This window comes from Plectrocnemia conspersa, unplaced genomic scaffold (assembly GCF_051122295.1).
Source record: "Plectrocnemia conspersa isolate PC_06_02 unplaced genomic scaffold, ASM5112229v1 ptg000001l, whole genome shotgun sequence".
Lineage (NCBI taxonomy): Eukaryota > Metazoa > Arthropoda > Insecta > Trichoptera > Polycentropodidae > Plectrocnemia > Plectrocnemia conspersa.
In genome coordinates, this window is record NW_028277165.1 from 14,145,339 (window position 1) to 14,168,113 (window position 22,775).

A 22,775-nucleotide genomic window follows, 5' to 3' on the forward strand; every position below is an offset into this window, starting at 1 on the left:
AACGAATGGCTTCAAATACGATCTATACTTCCATTAATCAATGTAAAAGTAGTAAAAATAAACAATGATTAATTTTACCAATTTACAAAGATAATAGAAAAAGCTTACAGTATTCTAGTTGAATTGTTAGCTTAACTAGGTCACCCCAGTACAATCTAGCTCTCAAGATTGGCAGCTTTTTTGTTGTAAAAGCATGTAACACAAATGTGATTTGGGCAACTATCTTAACTGACATATTCAAATACAAATAATGTATATATTCCCAACATCTAAATTGTTATTACAAATAATAATTCACAAGGACCGTTTACTTTTGCAAATCAGTTTGCAAATCGTTTTTCTCTTTGTCAATTTTATGTCACAAGCAGATAATCCAAAGCATCTGTATGTACTTAAATAATTTATTAAACGAGTATTTAAATAACTGGTAGCGAAACGCAGATTGTTTATAAAAATATGTTTAAGAACACACATTAATACATTTTTGTACAAATAATACATGCGATATCTAGAATCAGTATCAGATGATTCACTTTTTATATTTTCTTTATATAATATACTCAAAAGTATATCGAATGAACGTAAGATTGGTCTTTTAAATTCAAGCTTTGAGAGATAAGAACCCTCAACAATTCTCTTCTCCAATCAGACTTAATAATAGAAGAAGGTTCAGGGACGATAGAGAAACATCTGAAGCTTTTGGCGATTATTTACTTTAATAAATTAAAATTATGTTAATTGTTTAAAGAAAGTCTCTAGTGGGAGACTTACTACATGTCATTTTTCTTTTTTTTTCTCAAGTGCTTAATTTTTGGGAGATTTATGGAAATAAAGAAGGAAATATATTATAATAATTGTATTTTATCCGTATTGCATTTAATAGAAAAATTAAGCATATTGAACATTTTTTTTTTTAAATAAATTTATACTAATTAAGACTCTGAATCTGTTGCCATTATTTAGTTAAGTGATCACTAACAACTTTATGCAATCTAAATTAAATTAATATTAAAAACGCATTAATTTAAGTCATTGTCTTTTATGTAGAATTTTTGACAACTTAATCTACAATATATATTCGAAACTGTCAATCAAAATTGTCAAGATCAAAAATTTACAATAAATGAATCAAAGGCTTATCTTACACATTGGCACTAATCTAGCACTATTAATGATACCCTTATCATTAATTACAGAGCATCCACATTGTCCATTAACACTGTACCAAACACCGTTAAAAGCAATGTACCATTGTTCTGTCGAACTTCTGCAAAGCTGTACAGCCGCGTTTCGAAATATATTGCCAAAGTTAACAATTAAACGACCGGTCTGATTTCTTTGAATGATACAATTTTTAATCAAGCTCCTTGGAATTCTTTAAATAAGGACATAATTTCTACTCACGCGTTCGCTTCGGCTGGTGGACCATAAAATCGAATTTTCGACTTTTTCAGAGCAGGAGTTACGGCACGGCTCGCGTTATTTTTCTATAAAGCGCGAATAAATTACATTATTGCGACTTTTCCGCCACGCTTTTTTTCCTCTTTATTTCAAAAGAGGAAAAACGACTCTTTGGCGGATGTTCTACGCATAGTGTACAAGACAGGCGAACGCGTCCCACGGCTCAAAAACAAATTTAATACACATAAATGTATATTTATGCTATTATTTATTTAACGTAACGTAAGCAATTTGTTGAATTTTTGTGACAAAAAAATCTAAACAAACATAATCTCTACTGTAACTTTTTTGTACGAAGTAATCAGATTAAGGCTTAATAAAACACGAACGTATATACAACATTTTTAAGGGAAAATACGGTACTACAATTGTCTATAAAAATATATGTAGGTAACAAATATACAATTTTATTTAAATGAATTAATTACAATTATTATTTTAACTGAACTTTTCCAAAATTAATTTTTATATATTAAAATTTTGGGAAGATTGAACATTCGTTATTGTTCGATAATCAAAACTTAAATAATTAATAATTATGGTTTATTTGCTAAAACTTCCCTTACGCGAAGCAATAAAAATCAAAATAATGACAAATATTATAATAGTATGGGAAAACCCCGCTTCTCTAATGAGATGTATTTATCCATAAATGAATCTATTGTAGTAACTTCACTATCCTTTTACGTGAATAAATAAGATTAAACAAAGAAACAAAGCTATTTTTAGTGGTGACAAACGGTTATATAAGTTTTTATACACAATGAATACCATTTATTATTATTTTAAATCTGGTATGGTTCATTTTTTATCTCTAATTCTTTGGTGTTTATTGATAATGCATCTCTGTTTAAATGACATATACATATATGGATATATGTAGAATCCCCTACAATACAAACAAGTAGGCGCGTGGGTGAGATACTTCCTCTTTCGCTCGCTCGCGTGTTAAGTGACGAGAGTGAAAGATAAGGGCGTGCGCTTCATACGTTCCGCACGCCCTTATCTCTCACTCACTTTCATTACTTAACACGCGAGCGAGTGAAAAGGAAAGCATCTCACCGTACGCGCCCGCAAACAACGCATATACATTTCAATATTAATATGATTTTTTTTACTGTACACTATCTTTACTAGATCGGATCAGCTCTATATAGCTATTGCTAAAGACATCTATGTGTCTAATAAAGTCATTGAGGATCTGGAAGGCGTGAGTCAAATGAGAGTTTGAAAGCGCTGACCCGTAGCGGAGATTTAGCAATAACAATACGATAGCACAATTAATTTATAAAAGAACGTATTAGTAAATGTAGAGTAAATTTACTTAAAACATTGTAAATATAATAAATTATCGCGGGATCAAAGATGTAAATCAAGCATTATTTTAGTTTACAAAAAAAATATTAAAGATATTTTAAAACTGCGCATAAATAATAAAATCAATTAAAACAAAAAATCATTGTTTTAATATCACGCATACTTTTTTAGCGCTCATTTAAATGCACTCAGAACACAACTGCGCTAACAAAATCGTTAAACGACAAAAGCGCGTATGTCAAAAAAGCGCAGGATAAAAACTCTAACAAAACATGTTAATAATACTTTACTTTATATTGTGTATAATAAATTGATTGTAGTGCAGTATATTTAATTCTAGATTTAATTAAACGTCGAAATATTTTTTTTATAAAAAGGTGTTTTAATTTTTGTTTAGCGTTTTTTTTATCAAACGTACTTATGTCGGCTCGCGATATTGTCCGCGCGCTGTTGTCGGCACAGTTTTGTCCTGCGTGCGTTACACAAAACAGCAAAAAACTACGAGATAAATTAATATAATGCCAAATTTGAATTTTATAAAAATCAGTAATTAAAAAATATTGAATAATTCAAAATAAAACGTATTTTTAATGAAATAAAATAAATTAAATATAAGTATAAGTATAATTGAAAAAATACAAATATGTATTATAATGAGACGCATTTCGTTTTGGCCAAAAAAACATTTAAGTTTTATTTTCGATACTTTTAAACCACTACAAAAAATCTACGTGATAAAATTAATTTGTAGTATGGTGTAGCACAATGGACAATAATGAATAAACACGAAACTGCCATAAGCTTTTATAAGCTTTAATGAAAAGGTAATTAAAGTCGCTTTGAACAACTTTTAAAAACTCATAAAATCAACCACATAGCTTACGTCTTTTAATTAAAAAAATATTATCTGTAGGGTACTTAACTTAAAAAATAAAAATGTAAATAATATATAATGAATGGATTTTATGTTCAACATTATTATCATAATATATTCGTTATGAATTTTAATATATATATATATATATTGAACTTCAGAACTATTATTAATGATCAAAGTATAATAGATTCATATACTATAATGTATTATTATAACATCCAAGATGATTATGGGTTATGGGGTCACGATTAATAATTCATTTTTCGCTTATGTGCATATAATGTATATCACAATGTAGTACGCCATAGACTCGGGCTTTCACAGCACCATCACCATTTAACCATGTCATTTATCACATTTTCGGCAAATTCGCAATCCTTTCACACATCGGTGTTTTCTGAATATGTAACATATTTGACCCATTTGTATCATATGCCTCTATTGATGCTATATTCGCACAATCATCGAAAAGGATTATCGATTATGTTCACTGATCTGAGTGACGTTATCGTGTTATAATAATAACGTTACGGTCATGTTTCAATCATGAATTATATAGTTGATTAATAATATGATTATTATCAGAAAATTTATTATGAGATTTATTTAATTATATTTGTGGTATAATTTTGTGCTACGTCGTCTTACTTTTACAACTTCAAAGTGAATATCTCGGATCAAATTAAATCTTCGCTCGAAAACTAAAGAACTTTCAATGTCGTCAAAGTATTCAAGACGTTCTGTTTATTATTGATGATTGATTATTATGAAAAGTTGTTTTCAAAGTCTTTCAAAAGTTTGTGACAAAAAATTAAATCACGTCATAAAATCCTTTCGTCAGATTTTACGATCCTCTGAAACATAAACATTAAGTTTTAATTAAAAATATAGTCATTATTAAAACATTTCTTTACAAAATATTAAAACCATAATGTTGGTGTTTTTTGTGTATCTCGTTTTGTATGCTAATTTTGTTACAATATGGATTACAAAATAAACAATTTAACGACATTAAAAAAATAAATAATATTTGTTTAACTAATACACTATTAATATAACTACGAAATTACGATCAATAACTTCCGACTAGATTAACTTAATCTTATGAACTATATCTAACCCCATTAATATAGTAATATACGTATGCAATTCCAACGTAAAATAAATCAACAACATATGCATTTTCACAATATAATATTTTATACCCGATAAAAATATGAAACTAAAATATCTTTTCAACCACTTTGCTATTATATATATTCTAGTAAGTTTAATGTTTATATGTTACTGTTTTTAAGGGTTTATAGAGTTTATAGAGCTTTTTAAGTATATAAGAAAAAAAGCGATTGTTATCTGATGATTTTTCCCCAAGCGTGAAAAACCGTCTGAAGTGTATATATAACTCTTATATGTACATATGTATGTGCATCGCACAGTAGGAAAAGTGATCGTTATAAAGAAATATAGGTAATTTCACCAAAGATTGTATAAAAAAATTAAATACTGAAAAATACTAGATTCCATGCGGGTCTCGAGCCCTAGGTCTTTGAGTCATCAACTTACATACCCCTGCTCTATCGTGCTAGTACAGGTACATCATAAACTGAAGGTTATATTTACAATTAAAAAAATATATTGATAGTCCATACAGAGAACATAAAAGATCTGCTAAAACTTTTTCTGAGAGAATATATTTTCTCAAAACCCAAAAATTAAATTATCTTATACACTACAGATTTCGGCAAAAAAGAACCCTATATTCTTATAATGATTAAAAATAACAATTATCTTGTTCGTGTTAAAAGAGTAATGAAAACTTTTGTATTTTTGTATTTCTTAATGGACCAGCGATGTTTTTTTCGGTGCAATTTACAGAATATTTTGTAAACGGCACAAATAACACGAGAATGAACCTCACTTAATAAACTAACGTTACACAAACACAAGAAAAGGAGCTAGCAACTGTTATCAAGTACATGCGATTTTCATTGTTGCCGGATTCACGCAACACCAGCTACCACAGTAAAAATACCTCTCAATGAGCTTTACTATAACTACAAAGGCGTAATTTCAGCTTTTTCTAATGAGGGGGGGCAAAAGTTGCTACTCAATGGTTATTTTAATAATATCTTCATTTCATTGAGATTCAACTGACATGCATTTTTCTAGCCAAACTCAAAGGGACGTCCCTGTTTAGCAATTAAATCATGCCGTTACAGTGGAAATACTCAGTTATCTAGCATTTATATTAAATTTCTACAGCAATTTTACTACTTACAATAAGAAAAAATCGAATGAAGAATATCTAAACCGAATTTTGACAAATAGGAGAGCGCAAAAAAATTATCCCTTCTCAGAGGTCAAAAATTTACGGCAAAAGCAATAAAATCGTGTCGATGCCGTCGCAATGAGAATATCGGTAAGAATAGTCATCATATTTTTACAACATTTTTTTTTAACAAAAAAAGCTCTTACACCTTCAAAAAATATTGGTGTAGTAAATGTTTACCGCTGTATCTACTATGACCGAAACTCACAGAATTTGTTCCGAGAAAAAAATTACAAATATATTCGTCCGTCATATACTAATAAGATATTATCATAAAAATAAATTATAGTTTCACAAAAAAATACTGATGATTTCTGAAGAAGCCAGGAAAAGAAGAAGCGTTTATCTCTTCCTTTTACTGATACGATTTTATGTGTATAATAAAACACGTGTGTACGTATATATAATGTGATTTTTCTATAGGGATATAATTAAATTCGATATTTTTTAACTTTGTGTTACAAGAATTTCTATATATTTTTTTTATTTTATACTGTGCAAATAATTATGTTTTATATTTTTTCTTTCTACAAGATATGTTTGAATATATATCAAAACATTAATTTAATAAAATTACATAATTATAAACATTATTTTTTTACCAAAAAATATTTTTACCGTTCAATTTGATTTAATTAGTGATATATTTTCTCTAAAATAGAGCAAAAATAATTAAAATAGCTTAGATAATTAATAATTTAATACAATCTAAATGTGTTTTCCAACTTTCAAAAATATCCCACTGTGCGTCGGAAAAAAATCAGCCGCTTGCTCTTCACCTTGACCTTGAACTTGCTACTCCTTTGTCTTAACATTGTACTTGATAAAATGGTATTTTATTATAAATATTATAAAAAGAAACAATAAATTTTTATCGAATAAAATATAAAATCTACTGATTTATACTATATATAAAATATACAAATCAAATATTTTTATTATATTAAATTTAAAGCGTCTTGATTTACAATGTTTATTTAAATACCATCAACAAAATAATGATACCTATGTTATTAAAACATATTATATTATTTTTTAAATGATTTATTTCTCATTAGGAGTAAAGAAAATATAAGTTTTCTAATAAAAAAAATTTGGAAGACTACCTAAAATAAACGCGTTGAAATTAACTTGTACAAAACGGTATTAACGGTGTATTTCCTTTTTGGCGCAATTAACACTAGAACAGGATTTATTGCGAACGGCACTAATAACAAAAGAATATCCAGCATTTAATATGGCCGTTACCCACACAGATAAATATGGTTTATTTGAGAAAGTAGCAAAACCTACAAATTCCATTATTGCCGGATTAGCCCAATAAAGGATATTAGAATATAAAAACAGATCATCTAATTCCAGCCCTAATCACTCATGATTGACCAAGGAGTCAGAGAAGAGGGTCATTGTTGATATCCCTATGTTTCCCTAATCTTACATAAGCCAGATAACTCATATAAAAGTATAATTTCTATTCAGTACCCAACTTAAACTTCACAACTTCTACTTACTACTTTATTTCTGGTCTATAAAATCAATAAAAAACTACATAAAGCTCGTCACCAGTTGAGCTCCGACAAATTGTCTGACGACTGTCAGATCTGTTCCAAACGAATTTTACTCGAACTTTGAGACGATTTTAAGATTTTACGACATAGACGCGACGCGAGTAGCACAGCTCGCATCATTACATCCATGTTTTCACAAACTTATACCCCTAATTTTAAATGTTGTAAAATAATTTAATAGCTTTTATAATTTAAAATTAAAAATAGAAGCGTATTTTAATTTTAATTATTATCTTATATTATCTTTTAACTTCGATATCCACGCACATTATTTTGATACAGGGCTTTTGGATAATTTAGTACTATCTTATTTCTTTTAATAAATTCAAATTAAGACTCAGCGTTAAATTTCAGCAAATATCCCTTTGGTAAATTTGAGTATCAAATTAGATTCATTATAATAATTTTGATATAGAAAAATCAAATTTCAAATGTAAGTAATACGAAATCTTATATATATTAGATGTACTAAATGCTATGCAATCGATGACAAAGAAAAACTTGAATAACAATAAATGTGTCTTAAGAGTCAGGTTATAATTATAATTATGCTAAAATATATTTTCTATTGATTTATTAACATCAATTTATACAAACAAAAATATACTACCCCAATTACATAACATCAAAACACGGATTAATTTTTGATTTATTTTTCTTACAGCAAAAGTAAAAATGAAAAATTGCCCCTGACAGCTATATCCCGCTTCGCAGATTAGACACAATCGGATGTGGCAGAGTTTATTGTAATTTTTCGCCGGATTTTGTAAAAAATTATAGGAAAGAAAGAGAACGGCACGAGTTAAAACGTCGTTTGTCTGATTAATGATCGCGTGTCGCCCGCAGTTACACAGGGAAATGAACTTTGGGCAGAAACATGAGACACTTTGGGGTTCAACTCCGGGTTAAGGGCCATTCGGCGTTCGAGTGTTCTGTCGAAGCCAGGGTGCTCGACGGGCAATCGTGAGTTGACCTGATTTTTGCTATTTTCTTCCATTTATTATAGTGAGAAATAAAATAGAACGCCCCTAAACGAGTTACTTTATATTCTCCCACTCTTTTCTGATATAACAAAAATGATAATTCAGTGATCAACATTAAACAAAAATTATCTTTTTCACCTTAATAAACATTTTTTATATTTATTCCGCTGGATGCGAGCTTGAACCAGAACTCGCATCCAGCGGAGTTTACGCCAAATCGACACGGACAACTCCGAAAGCAGCCGCTTCCACATCGATCGTGACACGAACTTCACAGCACAAATTATACTGAAAATAATTTATTAATATATTTGTCATTCGCACCAAAATATTAACGCGTGTGTGTGCTGCACAAAATATATTAAGAAAATTATATTATATTAAATAAAAAATATTCTATATTTACACCAGAAAAATACTTGATTTTTCAGCGAAAAAATGGTAAGTATTTGAGGAATGCTGTGTTTCATAGCGCAATAAAATATATCGATAAACTTGCTTTTATACCAAAAAAGTAAAAAATAAATATTTATGTAAGTTATACGTGCATATTTCTTATCCGTCATTGGCTCACCGTGTAGCTCAGAACAAAGTTATGATTTTGCTTTTATCAATAAATATTTTTAAAATACATAAATTAAGTTATTAAAAAAAATTCTCAGCGATATTTTATTTGAGAATTTCTTATCAATGTTCATTAAACTCAGCGTTGATAGCGTAACTTTGTCGCAAATAGGGCATTAATTGTAAAGTTTAACTTCTAGTATGTAGTCTACCACAAAAGCTATTTAAAACTATCCGGAATCAATAATGAAACTCTCCTACGTACGATATCTACCTAGCGATTTTCAAAATGATCTTAGTGTCCGCAAAGAATTTCCTCCAAGTCCTTCTAAAAAACAATTATAAGTTTAAATGTTTCAAAAGCAGACGTTTTAAACCGCGCGAGCGTGACTAATCGATGGGGAGCTTTTAATATTGAATGGATTTTATGCGAGCGGAGCTTTTATACTTATCGGGGGGATATTAATTCTTAGGGCCGTTTTCACGCCGTTTTTGCTATATAAATATCCTATTAAGGCTCCTGTTTTTGACACCGCTTGTGTGTTTTCGCACCAAGCCCAAAATTAAAACTCTCTCCAGAAAGATCTTTTAAAATTACCTTGAGCCTGAGGAAAGGAAGACGCACAAAGAGCATCGGTCAGGGGTTTTCTATTTTATTACCTCTCGCTTACGCGTACTATGTAATATAAAAGAGATATCGCAGTTCTTGTGGGAGAAATTCACAAATACTTCGTATATTATAGATAGAAATAAACATTATATAAATAATAAAAATAAAGAAATATACATTCGACTTTTAAAGTTCAAAAAAGCAAGCTTACTAAACTATATAATAAATTTAGATTACGATTGATTGAAGCTAATAAATATAAGAATATTTTTTCTCTTAGTTGGCTATACTACAGATAAGCCAGATTTCATTCACAGCAATACTGTGTTTTATATGTTTAAAACTACTATGTTCTAGGTTAATTCAGCAATCCGTTTATATTGTACGAAAAGAGAAACTGCATATGAAGTTCCTCGCCAACTTGTTTTTATAAAGAAACGAGGGAAAGCCATTAATAAATTTAAAAATAATGAAAAATTATTCTTTAGAAAATATTATTGTATCAAAAAACCTACACGTGTTGCGTGCCGAATAAAAAACAGACATTAGAATCAATACACCTACCAACGACTATGGAAAATAAGTTCGAAAATAAATATAGGAATTATAAGTCAATCGTAAAATAAAATGCTGCACATACATATATATAAAACTGTTTGCAAATATTATCTTTTTCACTTTTATAAATTGTAATAGTTGTCATGTGCAGTCTGGAAATATTTCACAAACAGTAATTTCAACCGACGAAGTTTATAATACATTTAAGTAGCCTTGTATAAAAATTGAACCATGTATAAAATAAATCAAGGCTTGTACTACATGAATTATCAAATATATTTTTAATTAAATACATAGTTAATTTTATACTATGAACATAGTTCACTATTAATCATAACTTATTAATATAGTTCGCACCATGTACCCATTCAAAAGCAATAAGAAGTTTACTACATTCCAATCCTGACATTCCTGTATAGTCTCGCCCGTGTTCATTTATATCCCTGAACATATAATTCATTTAATATTAAATGTCAACGAAACAAAACCTTTTTTTGTGGGTTTTTATCATAAAATACAATCACGTCAGCGCCGTTGCAATGGGAGCTGACGTGACGTTTTTTTCGCTCTTCTATTGACCAAGATTCGGTTTGAATACACTTTGAGCAACACTCTTATATCATAAGTCTGTAATATTATCGGTAAGGATAGCTATCATATTTTTAAAACTAATTTAGTACGTGTACCGAATATGTGCATTAAATTAGAAGCAAGGATAAATTTTATGTATTGCAAACAAAAAAACTCACTTTTCGGTCTCGGAGCTCTTCGATGGAACTTCAAATTTGAATTTCACTACAAAGATAACTGTTTATATAGTTTAATTAGTGTATACTTCTAATCCTTCACGCACTATGTATATATTTCACTTTCATAATTAAAACGTAATTAGTTAATTCACAATCCGAATATTTATATTCAATCAAACCGAACAACGCACTTGAAAAATTAATGAAAATTATGGTCGCGATGCAAAATTATTGACAACTGTTGTCACGTTACTATGGGTAATTTTGTTTTATATTTAAATGCTTATTTTTCATTGGTCGATAGTCAGAGCCTCCAATCAAAAACAAAAGAATGTATTATCGGGGACTCGAAAATCAATCGTGCATTACATCATATTTTCGTAAAAACATCGTTTTTACGAAAATATGATGACAAGATAGACATAATATTATTTAAAATAGTGTAATATCCAAGTGCAATATGGTTAAACATAGTGTAATATCCAAGTGCAGACCAACTATCGAGCAACATGCAAAATATTGTATGACATTGGTATGTACTTCTTCTTCTTATATCCACCTAAGAGAAGAATTGGCTTAGTTTGTATTTTGCACTTTACCTAAGGAAAATCATAAAACAATAAATAATTTTAAAACTATCATTAGCTCAAGTTGGGTTTGCTTAATTCGTTAGGTTTGAATAGCAAATGGACGTTTCGTAACTGTCAAATTGAGTTTCATAGACATTTTAAAGCTACGTATATTTTCACTTTCAGTTAAATTATATTTTCAATAGTATATCTACTGGTGAAAAAGTATTTAGACTTTTGTACACTGTAATAATAAAAATAGAGATTTACATTTGTACGCTGTATTTAAGAAAATAATTATAAATATATAAAAGTATATATAACATTTTTACGTATGAAAAAGTTGAAATAGTATAATTTTACTATCACATATTTTCACTGGTAAAAATATATATCTACTGGTGATAATGTATTCTGATATGATTTTTTTTTAATATTTCATTTTCATTAAGATTCATAGTATTGAATTAAATGACATGCATTCTTCTGGCCAAATTAAAGAAGGGCAAATTGCCTCTACCTTTCCCATCCCCACCCAAATGACATCCTTGATGTTAATATGGTAATTTTACAGTATTATTTGTTTAGTCATATTATTTACATAATGTAATATAAAATTTATTTTTAAACTTTTTTGTAATTTTTATGTAATTATGTTAAGACTTTTTTTCAGTTTTAATTAAAATAATCTTGGAACAGAAATATTTAAATATATAATAACCCTACTTATATTTTTACTACATGTAAATAATTCAGAATAAATGTCAGCAAGCGCTAATAGAGCAACGCGGATTTCGTCTGTGTCGTTCAGTGGACACACATCTTGTGACTCTTGAAGGCGGTGATAAAATTTCCTTGGTTTTAAAATCTAGATCAATGTAATCTTTACCGACTTTTAAAAAAGACGACAAAATTTTACATGAGTTACTTCTTTGTAAGTGAAACAATTCAGTTTTTTGAACGGTTAAGCTTTTTTTCGAGCTACTTAGCTTGCCGCCTTCAGTATGTGAGCTATGGCAATCTTCGCTCCGAGCGAATAAAGCTTTAGGAGAGACGTTCGATCAGGGATGAAGATTTTCTATGCACATTGACAAATTTACGATTAGACGTCAATGATGCGGAGCGTATGTCCCTGCAATTATTTATTCTGATTCGCGTTCTGTACGATACGTTAGTTTGTAGCGTTTTTTAATATGGTTCCATTGTCTGGAATTGGAGGAAAGCGAAGTACTCTTTATTGTTGGAGAGAATTCAAAGAAAAAATATAAGATGTCTCTACAATAGAAAATACGGATCATATCCGAATTCGTATGCCCAATGAAGCATTTTTTAATGCTACTAAGGGGCGGTGTCTACAACCCGTCAATGCTCGACTACTTACAGTGTGCCCTAGAGAGTTTCGATCGCGTCCCTTATTTTTTTTGCTGGAAAAATTAGGGCTTATATATTTTAGGTATGTCCCATAACACTTTTTTATCGTTGTATTGTATGTTTATTATTTGACTAATGTCCATAATGACGCATTGGGGAATCCTATCAAGTCATATGTATTAAAAATAAAATAAAATAACTAAATAAAATATGTTTACGATGTAAATAACGTTGTACATGTATTTTAAATATAACATTTAATATCGTGGTATGTTTGCGTTCGTATTAAACATATTAGGTTTATTTATTTAATAAAAGAGTATTTATTCAACCCTAAAATGTGGGCAGTATATTTTTTATACATTTTTCATTCTCAATCTGGGTTTCCATTCTTATAAATAATAAAGTACGAGTGCACAGCGATACCCTGTCCCTAATCTGTGCTAAAATATTAAAGGTTTAATAATACTATTTGCAAAAATAGAACGAATCAATACCATGCCCTTACACGAAGCTTTTTTATTATGTATTATATAATATATACGTACATAGACAATACTTTATCATGGAATACATTTCTTAAATAATTATGCAGTTTGGTTTGTATTTTAAAGATCTTATCAAAAAATACACGCAAGTTGTTGCTTTTGCCACTCAAGTTAAAATACATCGTTTTAATTGTAGGCTATTACAGACACTAAATTTCCATTTCCACAACTCTAATAAATAATCGAGTTTTGTATATACATAGTAATTACATAGTTTAGTTAATGTCTATTTTATTAGTTCACGCGCTAGTTTGCCAATTAAAACACTGTGTTTTTGACGCTTCGTCGTAATTATGTTATTATTTTAATTTTAAAAGAGCGGAAATTAATTAAAATCAATTCTTTACAACGAATGTCAAACTGTGGAAACACAATAGAAAATCCTCTAATCCTATTAAGCCAACTGTGTGCCTCTACAAAAAGCAACCCACAAATAGCACCTTTTCGTAGTTGCAGCAAATTAACTAACAACGTGCCAGCTTTGTAGACACACTATAGTCCAGTCAAATAAGGGTTTAACCTCGGAATGAAAGATAACAAGCTGAAATTTTGCACAGACCTTTGTTTTGGCGTTCTAAATATATGGTAAAAAGTCTCAAAAGATATCGTGTCTGCTAATCAAGATATTAAAGGTCAAAGATCATAAAAATCGTTTTTTTGCAAATATCTCGCCTTTTTTGCGTCGCATGTCATTAAATGTTTAACAAAACTTATAGAAAATAAAATTTTCTACAAGTTTGTTTTAATTTATTTCTTCGTATGGTTAATGGTTTTCGAGATATAGCGCGGGGAGTGGGAAGCGCGCATCCGTTTATAGGATAACGCTATGTAAACTACGGAGCCAGAGTTACCTGTACATTCTTCCACAGTTTCGTAGAAAACATCGCAAATTGTTATCTGCTGAATGAGCCCATCTAAAGCATTATAACTTTCAATCTCCATATCTTCAAAAATCATCATCGATAATGCAAAAAGTAATACGTATGGCCTCTGATACTTCTTGCCAAAGCGGGACCATCCAACATTTTGTCGACAGAATTCGATGCATAAATTGTACTGAGAGCTTCCTTGATTCCGCTTCCATTCATTATATACCCTATGTATCCAATAAAAGACATAAGCATATGAAAGCCTCCTAGTTTCACAACTACTCTGGACAAGTCTGAGCTAGCATCTGAAGCTGCTACGATTTCACGTGCTTTTATGTACAACGGCTGATCAAAAGTTATTAAGCATGTTCTTTGTTCATGTTTCTTGGCAGTGTTTATAGCACACTGTAATGTAGTGTAAATTGTGTCCATATTACTCACAGGATGATGAATAAAAGTAAGAAACAGAATCCGAGAAGTTACAAAGTTCTCATTGTTTTTTGTAAGTTGTTCAATAAATCCATTCCACCCTGGCAACGGTGAGATATTTTTCCACTTTCCGTACATCCGTAGAATCTACATCATTAAAATTTTGAACTTGAATCTCTTGCTCAATCCGGGTACGACATGATTTTCATACACTAGAAGGGGTATATGTGATAGTGCTGCTAACTCCTTTGCACTTGGTTTTGTTGTAAATTTCTTTATGCGGTCATCAGATATATCTTCAGATTTTGGAGTTATTATTTTTATCATTCCCATTATATGAACAGTATTATAGCCATCAAGAGTATAAATATTTTTCTGCATTATCTGCTGCATACTGTACTAAGGCACTTGACTATGATGGTTGATTACGAGGCTGTGGGTGATAAACAGCTGAAATTTAACATTTTACAGTATCACTATATGAAGCGAAAAAACCTAAACTTGACAAAACATCCAAAAGTCTTTTTGGATGTTTGGCCTATCTGTATTTTTTCTATGAAGAAATACAGATAGGCCTATTAATAACTGCGAAGAAAAGGACCTTTTTCGTATGGAAGTCATTATAGCATGACTTATAGCTGTGTATTTCGTTTTAAAATGCCCCGTCTTTCCTTTTCTGTTTTTTATAATAAATTCTTGCAGAAAATGTAATAAAGTTTTCGGAATTTCTTCATTAATATTTTACTCGGGGGCGGATAAGACTTGGTCTCAACAACAGAAGATCGAATATCTTCTTTAATAATCGCCGCAGCAGCTTCCACTACGAGCAAGTGTTCTTCTTCCGAAGTGCCTTTTTTATTTTCATACCAAGCTATGGATAAAACTTAAGCTTGAGCATCGCGAAAAGAAAAAAATAGGGAATGATCGAATCTTCGTTATAACTATAATATCAGTTTAATATTTTTCTCTTAATTTGGAAATGATCTTCTTATCATTTGGTACATACTCCGTAAGGACATCTCTCAACCCTTTCATATTTTTCGCACAAATTTCTTGTCGAGCAATATTTCATTTTTAATTCCTAATAATACAATGAAGAAAGTAATAAAATTATGGTTCAGACGACTTGCCGATACCACTTTTTTCACGATTGTTTACTTTTTCAAAGCTTATACCAAGTTAAGCAGGTAGAAATACTCGCTGGATTCTATAAACGGATGTACGCCTCCCACTCTTCGCTCTATATCTCAAAAACGGTTAATGATACAAAACAAATATTATAACTAAACTTGTAGATAATTTTATGCTTTACAAGTTTTGTGAAGCATTTAATGACGTGCAACGCATAAAACGCGAGATATTTGCAAAAAAACTAATTTTTTGACCTTTGACCTTTGATATCTTGATTAGCAGACACGATATTTTATGAGACTTTTCACCCTGTCCTTAGAACATCAAAACGAAGGTCTGTGCAAAATTTCAGCTTGGTATCTTTCATTCCGAGGTTTAGCCTTTATTTCGCCTTATTTGACTGGACTACTAGTAAACTATTACACTTTACAAAGATATACACGTAACTCGCTCTGTTTGTACGGTGGATTACTTAAGAAAAATATATGTATTTTCTTAAATTCATATATATAGTATATATAGTAATAAAAAAATAATTTATTAAATTGTTTACATTTTCAACAAGAATTATATTATATTATTAAAAGTCCTCGTTTATCAACCATAGAGCAAAATCGACAATACGGAAGAAATTTATCTTCAATGCCGTAGATTCCAGCATCTGACAGAAAGACAAATTACTGCAGATGTTGAAGCTTCTGCTATGAATCTATAATTAAGGTGGAAATTCCCGTCGCTGCATTCATCATGTGCATATCAAGAATTGCAAATATTTCACTACTATTATGAAAATTATTTTCATAACTTGTATTTTTTAGTTATGTAATTTTAATATGTTTTAATTAATTCTATTGTTAAAAAAATGGATATTGAATGGTTATGATAAAATTATATTATAATATAAATATTTTTTTGCTAATGTATTATTTACATTAAAATTGCTTAAAAATATATAAATAGATTTTTTTACAAATGTAATGATCATGGAATATTACTGAGAAAATTCTACAATTTCCATTTAAATCGCAAAAACGTTGCACTCACCAAATAAACTCAACCCTTGAAAATTGTTTAAAATCTTAGATGAAAAGTGGTCAAATACAACCGTGTAATTATACTTGATTTTACTGTAGTTACCATCAGGAAAAAATATAACGATTATATTCTAATAAATTCCAGTAATCAGGCACTTAAAAATATTTTAAAAGTATAGAAATATTGTAACGAAATAATCACTTATAAATATTATAATATGATTATTGTAACTCTTATGATATAAGCATTAGATTTGATTCCTCGCAACAAAGTCAAATTATACTATAAAAATAATTTCACAACTCTTCAGCGCCATTGCGAAATATACAATTCATGTCCATAATATGTATTTAACATATATCATAAAATCATTATTGGCTATTTGTTAATATGTCATTAATATTTTTCTTGGTTTAATATTTAAGTATCATTTCATTTCACAATTAGTCTATTTATTTAATTACAAATAATGTAATTAAATTGGATTACAACGCTGTATCAATCAAACTAGAAGATACTGAATTTATTGTAATAACTGTAAACTATTTTATTAAATTGATTTTATTTCATAGATGCAGATTAGACTGCATAAATCAAAAACTCTGCTCTAGAATATTAGTCTAATTGTCTAATACAATTACATAGTACTAATAATCTTGATTACGTTGAGTCCTTAGTATTCCAGTATTAGAATATATATTTTATAATTCCGGTCTTTCTCGTTTAATACCAAATAATTTATCTATGTATGAGATATTGTTGCTAGTTGCTACTTAAATTATTTAATTACTATATATTATAAAATTAGTAATTAAATCAGTAACATTGTCATAAGCGGTTAGTATTAAGCTCCGATTGCGGCTAATAACAATTTTTTTTATAATCACAAAAATCATGCTTACTATATACCATAATATTTTAAGGATTCTATAAGATTATTGTATTAAAATTATTTTATTTTATGTCTAGAAAATCATATTATCGTTATTTTTTATAAATACATTTTTCATTAAAAAATATACCAGCTATTTAATTTTAAAACTAATATAAAGTATTTTAATTTAATATATTCAAGTTACTGATTATTTAATATAACTACTGACTGCTTATTAACTATTTTTAGCAACTAGATGGCAATATGCAGTTTATCCAATTTTTATTAAAAATAAAAGTTCTATTCTGATTCAGAATTAGTCTAACATAGAGACTTTAATCCGAATATTCGAATACCTACTACATTTGCCTTTATGTTAACTATTTGTTATTTGAATATTTGTAAAAATCGTAAAGTATTAGTTCATATTTGCTTAGCAAATATTAGTCGAAATACAAAATAATGAGAATTAAAACACTTTGTAATTGGCGAAATTCCAGAAATTACTCATATTACCAAGTTAATATTGTGCAGCTGTGGACTTTCTCAGTTTTTGAATTTTTTTATTTATTGTAATTCACTATTACTATTCAATATTTAAATATTTGAAAACCCTTGTCTAACACCATTATGGATTAGACAACTTTATCTCTTATTTTTTTTATAGTATGATATATAAAAACTTTTTTGGTTTTATCAAATTTTGTTCAGCTTACAACAATTTTTTTTCTGCAGGACACTTTATATACATAAAATATTATTATTAGCTGTTACTCTATTTTTTACTATAAAAATGTAATATCTTTTTTATAATAGAGTTTACTTTTTTAATAATCAGCACCTACAAGTATATACATATATATTAGAACAATCAATGTCTGAAATCATTGTATTTTATTTTATTCCAATATTGAATAAAATCCGTTTTTCAAAATAATTATTACGTTATTCCAAACCAACATTTACATAGTTAAAATTAGAAACTCTTTCTGAGCTACTTTCAAATGTGTTAAAAATATTTTCGTATACTGCTACCTCAATTTAATTAAATTTATCAATTGTTAAATATTTTATAAATTTAATCTGATTTTTAATTTTAGTTCAAAAGTTCAGTGCAGATTGATATTCTGGTTCCTTATACATATTCATATTGAATGAATAAAAAACCTTTCTAGGAGTATTTAATACGCCATCCTTTAGTTTTGCTTAATTTAATCTTATTTAATTAAAATTTAACTTTTAAATAAATATTATTATTGTAGGAAATTTTGAATAAATCATTTGTAAATTACATACCTTTATATATTAATTCTCAATCGCCTCGCATGAATTTATATCACATTAGCAAAATCAACAAAGCACAACGTCTTTCCGCACACTTAAAAGATGTTTTAAAAGTTTTGTTTTATTTACTTTATCAATTTAAAGTTTGCACAACTTTTTTTTCAACAGAAACAAAATTTACTAAGCCTCTCGATCAATTTGCGAGCATCAACAAAAAATGTCACACGCGACCGCGCGTCGAGAAAGTTTCGCCGCGAGTTTTCTGCGCGCAAAGAAAAAGTCGGAGCGTGTGTGGGGCGACCTTCGCTCCTGGTAGTCGGGAGAGCCACTGGGCCTCGCATGTTTACGAAACTCAGTAGTGGCGTGCACGGAACAGTCTTGCACAAAACGGGCAAAGTCCACGCGCGTGCGCACTGAAAAAGATCTCAGCCATTGGTCGGCACAAACGCTATGCGTATATTTTCCGAGGCGGCTATTCAAGACATTATGCCCCGATAATGTTTTTCGGTCGCAGTGTCTCGTCGCTTATCGGCCACCGATCTAGAGATCTGAAACAAGAAACCGGCATCTTTGAGCTTTAAGCACTTTTAACTCTCGGCTGGGGCACTAACTTCGAATCGATTTAACTCACTTAACTTTTTATTAACGGGGCTCTTTTTCAGAGAAAAAAAAACACCTTTACGGTCCGAAATGGGTAGGTCTGTATCTGAGCGGAAATTAAAAAGTTATGGACTAGATGAGGGCTTACCAAGAAGTTGACTGTGAAGAAATTTTAGATAGCATGACATTAAGATAACATTACGGAAGTGGGAGTAGTATATATAGCACTACAAAAGAGCTTAAAATACATTTGACACATATAGTTCATTCACGAGCTTTGACGCTAACTAAAAGATATACAACTCCAAAACTGGTCGATCGGCCAGTGATTAATTCCTTGCCGGCCGACCCCAAGAAACTGTGTCTTTAATTAAACTCTGAAGTTATGCGCATGTCTGATGTTCTCCCATTTATTTATATTTCTACAAAAATAATGCACAATATAATGCAAAACAAGAAAAATGTTTTTTTAGGCCCTCTTCGAACAAGAACTGGTGTGTAGCTCTTTACAAGTGCATAACCTAACCGAAATATTTTAGTATATAGTTTTAACTGTAATTGAAAGGAATTTGTTGTTTTTAATTATTCACTTTAGTTTTAAAAAGTGATTACAGGTTAAATTGTTCAGTCTCGCTTAAGAGACCCATGTGTTCAGTTGCGTGATTTCGGTCTTTATTTATCATTTTAATTTTTTTATTTAATAATTTATTTTGAATATTAAATAAATATTTGAAAAATTTAAAAAAGACGGGAAATAAAGCCAAAAGAACAAATATAATTTTATTGCATTCGCATATTGCAAATTATTGCCTGAGTATACCGGAAATTAGTAAACACAATAATTGCTTCTTACAAATTAAAAAATAAGTGTTTCTTACAAATTAAAGCCAAGAACTGAAAGAAAACTACCCAGGAAGATCGAATGCTGGTTCGCGAGTCCCTTAAAAAACGTCTTCAAAGCTGGCTGCTTAAGTTTCTGCAAACGGAGGGCCATTCATTTTTTCGCGGACAGTGATAAGAACTTAGAGGTTGTAAAGCCCGACACAAACAGTGGCTTTCAGAAATAAATAAAATTCGAAGGTTAGAGTGGGCTCAAAAACACCGATATTGGACATATGAAGATTAGGTGAAAGTCATTTGCTCCGATGAATCCAACTTTAATGTATTTTAAACTAAAATTGGTTAATATAAAAAAACATTAAAAATTTAATTTATTCAAAAATTATTTTAAATTGATTATTTCAAAAAAGAAGCGGTATTTTTTAAATAATCATACTTTTTTAAACATTTTTTTATGTTGTGTGGCATTTTTTTAAAGTTGAAGAATAATATCTGGGTGATTTCGTAGTACCTAAAGTCAAATAAAATGGCGGAAGCGTTGTGGTCTGGGGTTGCATGGCAGCAGCAAGCAGGCTTGCAGAGAGGGAAGGGGAGAGGGAACAAATTTCCGGGCTCGTTCCCCTTGAGGGGCCCGACTCTAGAAAAAATCATAGCAAGAATATATGTATTAAAAAAGTAAAAACCCACCCCAAAAAAATGAATCTGAACTAAACAACAGTTGTCTGAGAAATGGGTACTGATTTATTTCAGGTATACAATAAATAAAAGGAATGGAGCATTGCCTTCAAAAGCACCCACTTTCTAGGTACTACTTTCACAATAAATATTGAACGTTTAAAAAATATTAGACATACGAGAAAATATTCAACGAATGTAAATTAGTAGCAGTAAATTCATGTATTTAATTTGAATTTTCAGATCGAATTTGAGAAGAGTCCATTGAGTGGTCACCAGTTCAAGAGTCTTCGCTGTGGTCGTCGAGTGATTGCTGATGATTCGTGCCTGTAAGTAGATAGAAACTGTGGCCCTCGTTGGTCACCAGTAATTGCTGATGTAACCGAGTGTCACATATTGTATGGTCCTTCTATGAAACTTGAACGAATAAGAAATGAGTCGAATAGTGAAGCATTCGCATTAGGATCTAACCACATCTCCAAGTCACTCCCTTTAGGGAAAGCTAGATAAATGTGTCCCTATGTTTGGGTGGCCATCCACTTCTTACAAAGAATAATTCAGACAATGCCACGCGAGGCCATAAGTGCTTTCTAAACAAGTTTTAAAGTTTATATAGTCAAAGGCTTAATGATTTTTTGCCCACTATTGATGGTGATTGTAGTTTGTGTGGCTATTGTGCAAAATTTATAATGAGAGACAAATCATTGCCGGTTTGATGTTTTCTAAAGCTATTGTTGAACAACACAGCGTCAAGAAAAATATTATTAACCCCTTGAGTAAAGGGGTTAATAATATTTTTTACATAAAAATGATATAATAGCCATCAAAGGTTAGGACTGCTACAAGATAGCAATTAAATAATTAAACATTGTATACATTATTTTACATTAAAATAATAGTTTTATGTAATCTTTAGTATTAATAATATTCGTATTAAAATAGTTTTGTATGAACTCCATAGATGTCATTCTACAGTTATTTTTTAGACCGCCATAAGCATCTTTATGCGCGCCATAGAGCTTTTAAGCGCAATTCCTTAAAACCTTATTCAATTAACATAGTCGTGAACCAATCAATGTAATTTCAACGACGAAAAGTTTACAAAGACATATTATGTAAGTGAATATATATTTTATCACACAATGCTTATTCTAAAATAGGGCGACATTTAATATGTATAAATTAATGTTTATTATGGCACAAAATTTAATTTCTCAAGACGATTTTTTATATGCTTGTACACTGGTGTACACTTGGTATTTGTGTTATAATTATTTAATTAATTTATGCGAAAAACTATATAAAAAAATATATGTTGTGCTCCTTTATTCATGCTGTAAGCTGGAGTAAGATTATATATAATAAATTTTCAACCACTTATAAAATAAGAATAGATTTTTTTTAAATCTATGACTTTAAAATAAATTAAACTAAATGAATAAAGAAATTTGTTCCGTCAGATTAACTAATACTTTAAAAATAGATACATTATTTTTCTAATTAATAAGGTTTTTACAAATACAATGAAAACAAA

General features: G+C 29.6%; 1 protein-coding gene across 2 annotated transcripts in view; it reads right to left on the bottom strand.

Moving 5' to 3' along the window:
- Positions 1-19,486, bottom strand: part of LOC148238925 (uncharacterized) — a 122,255-nt gene extending 102,769 nt beyond the window's left edge. The window contains exon 1 of one of the 2 annotated variants that reach the window (XM_088186256.1): positions 19,139-19,486. The gene's annotated coding sequence lies outside the window, so the exon portion shown is untranslated. The remainder of the gene's footprint in view (positions 1-19,138) is intronic. The other variant, XM_088186265.1, reaches the window with a different exon arrangement.
- Positions 19,487-22,775: the final 3,289 nt, after the last annotated feature.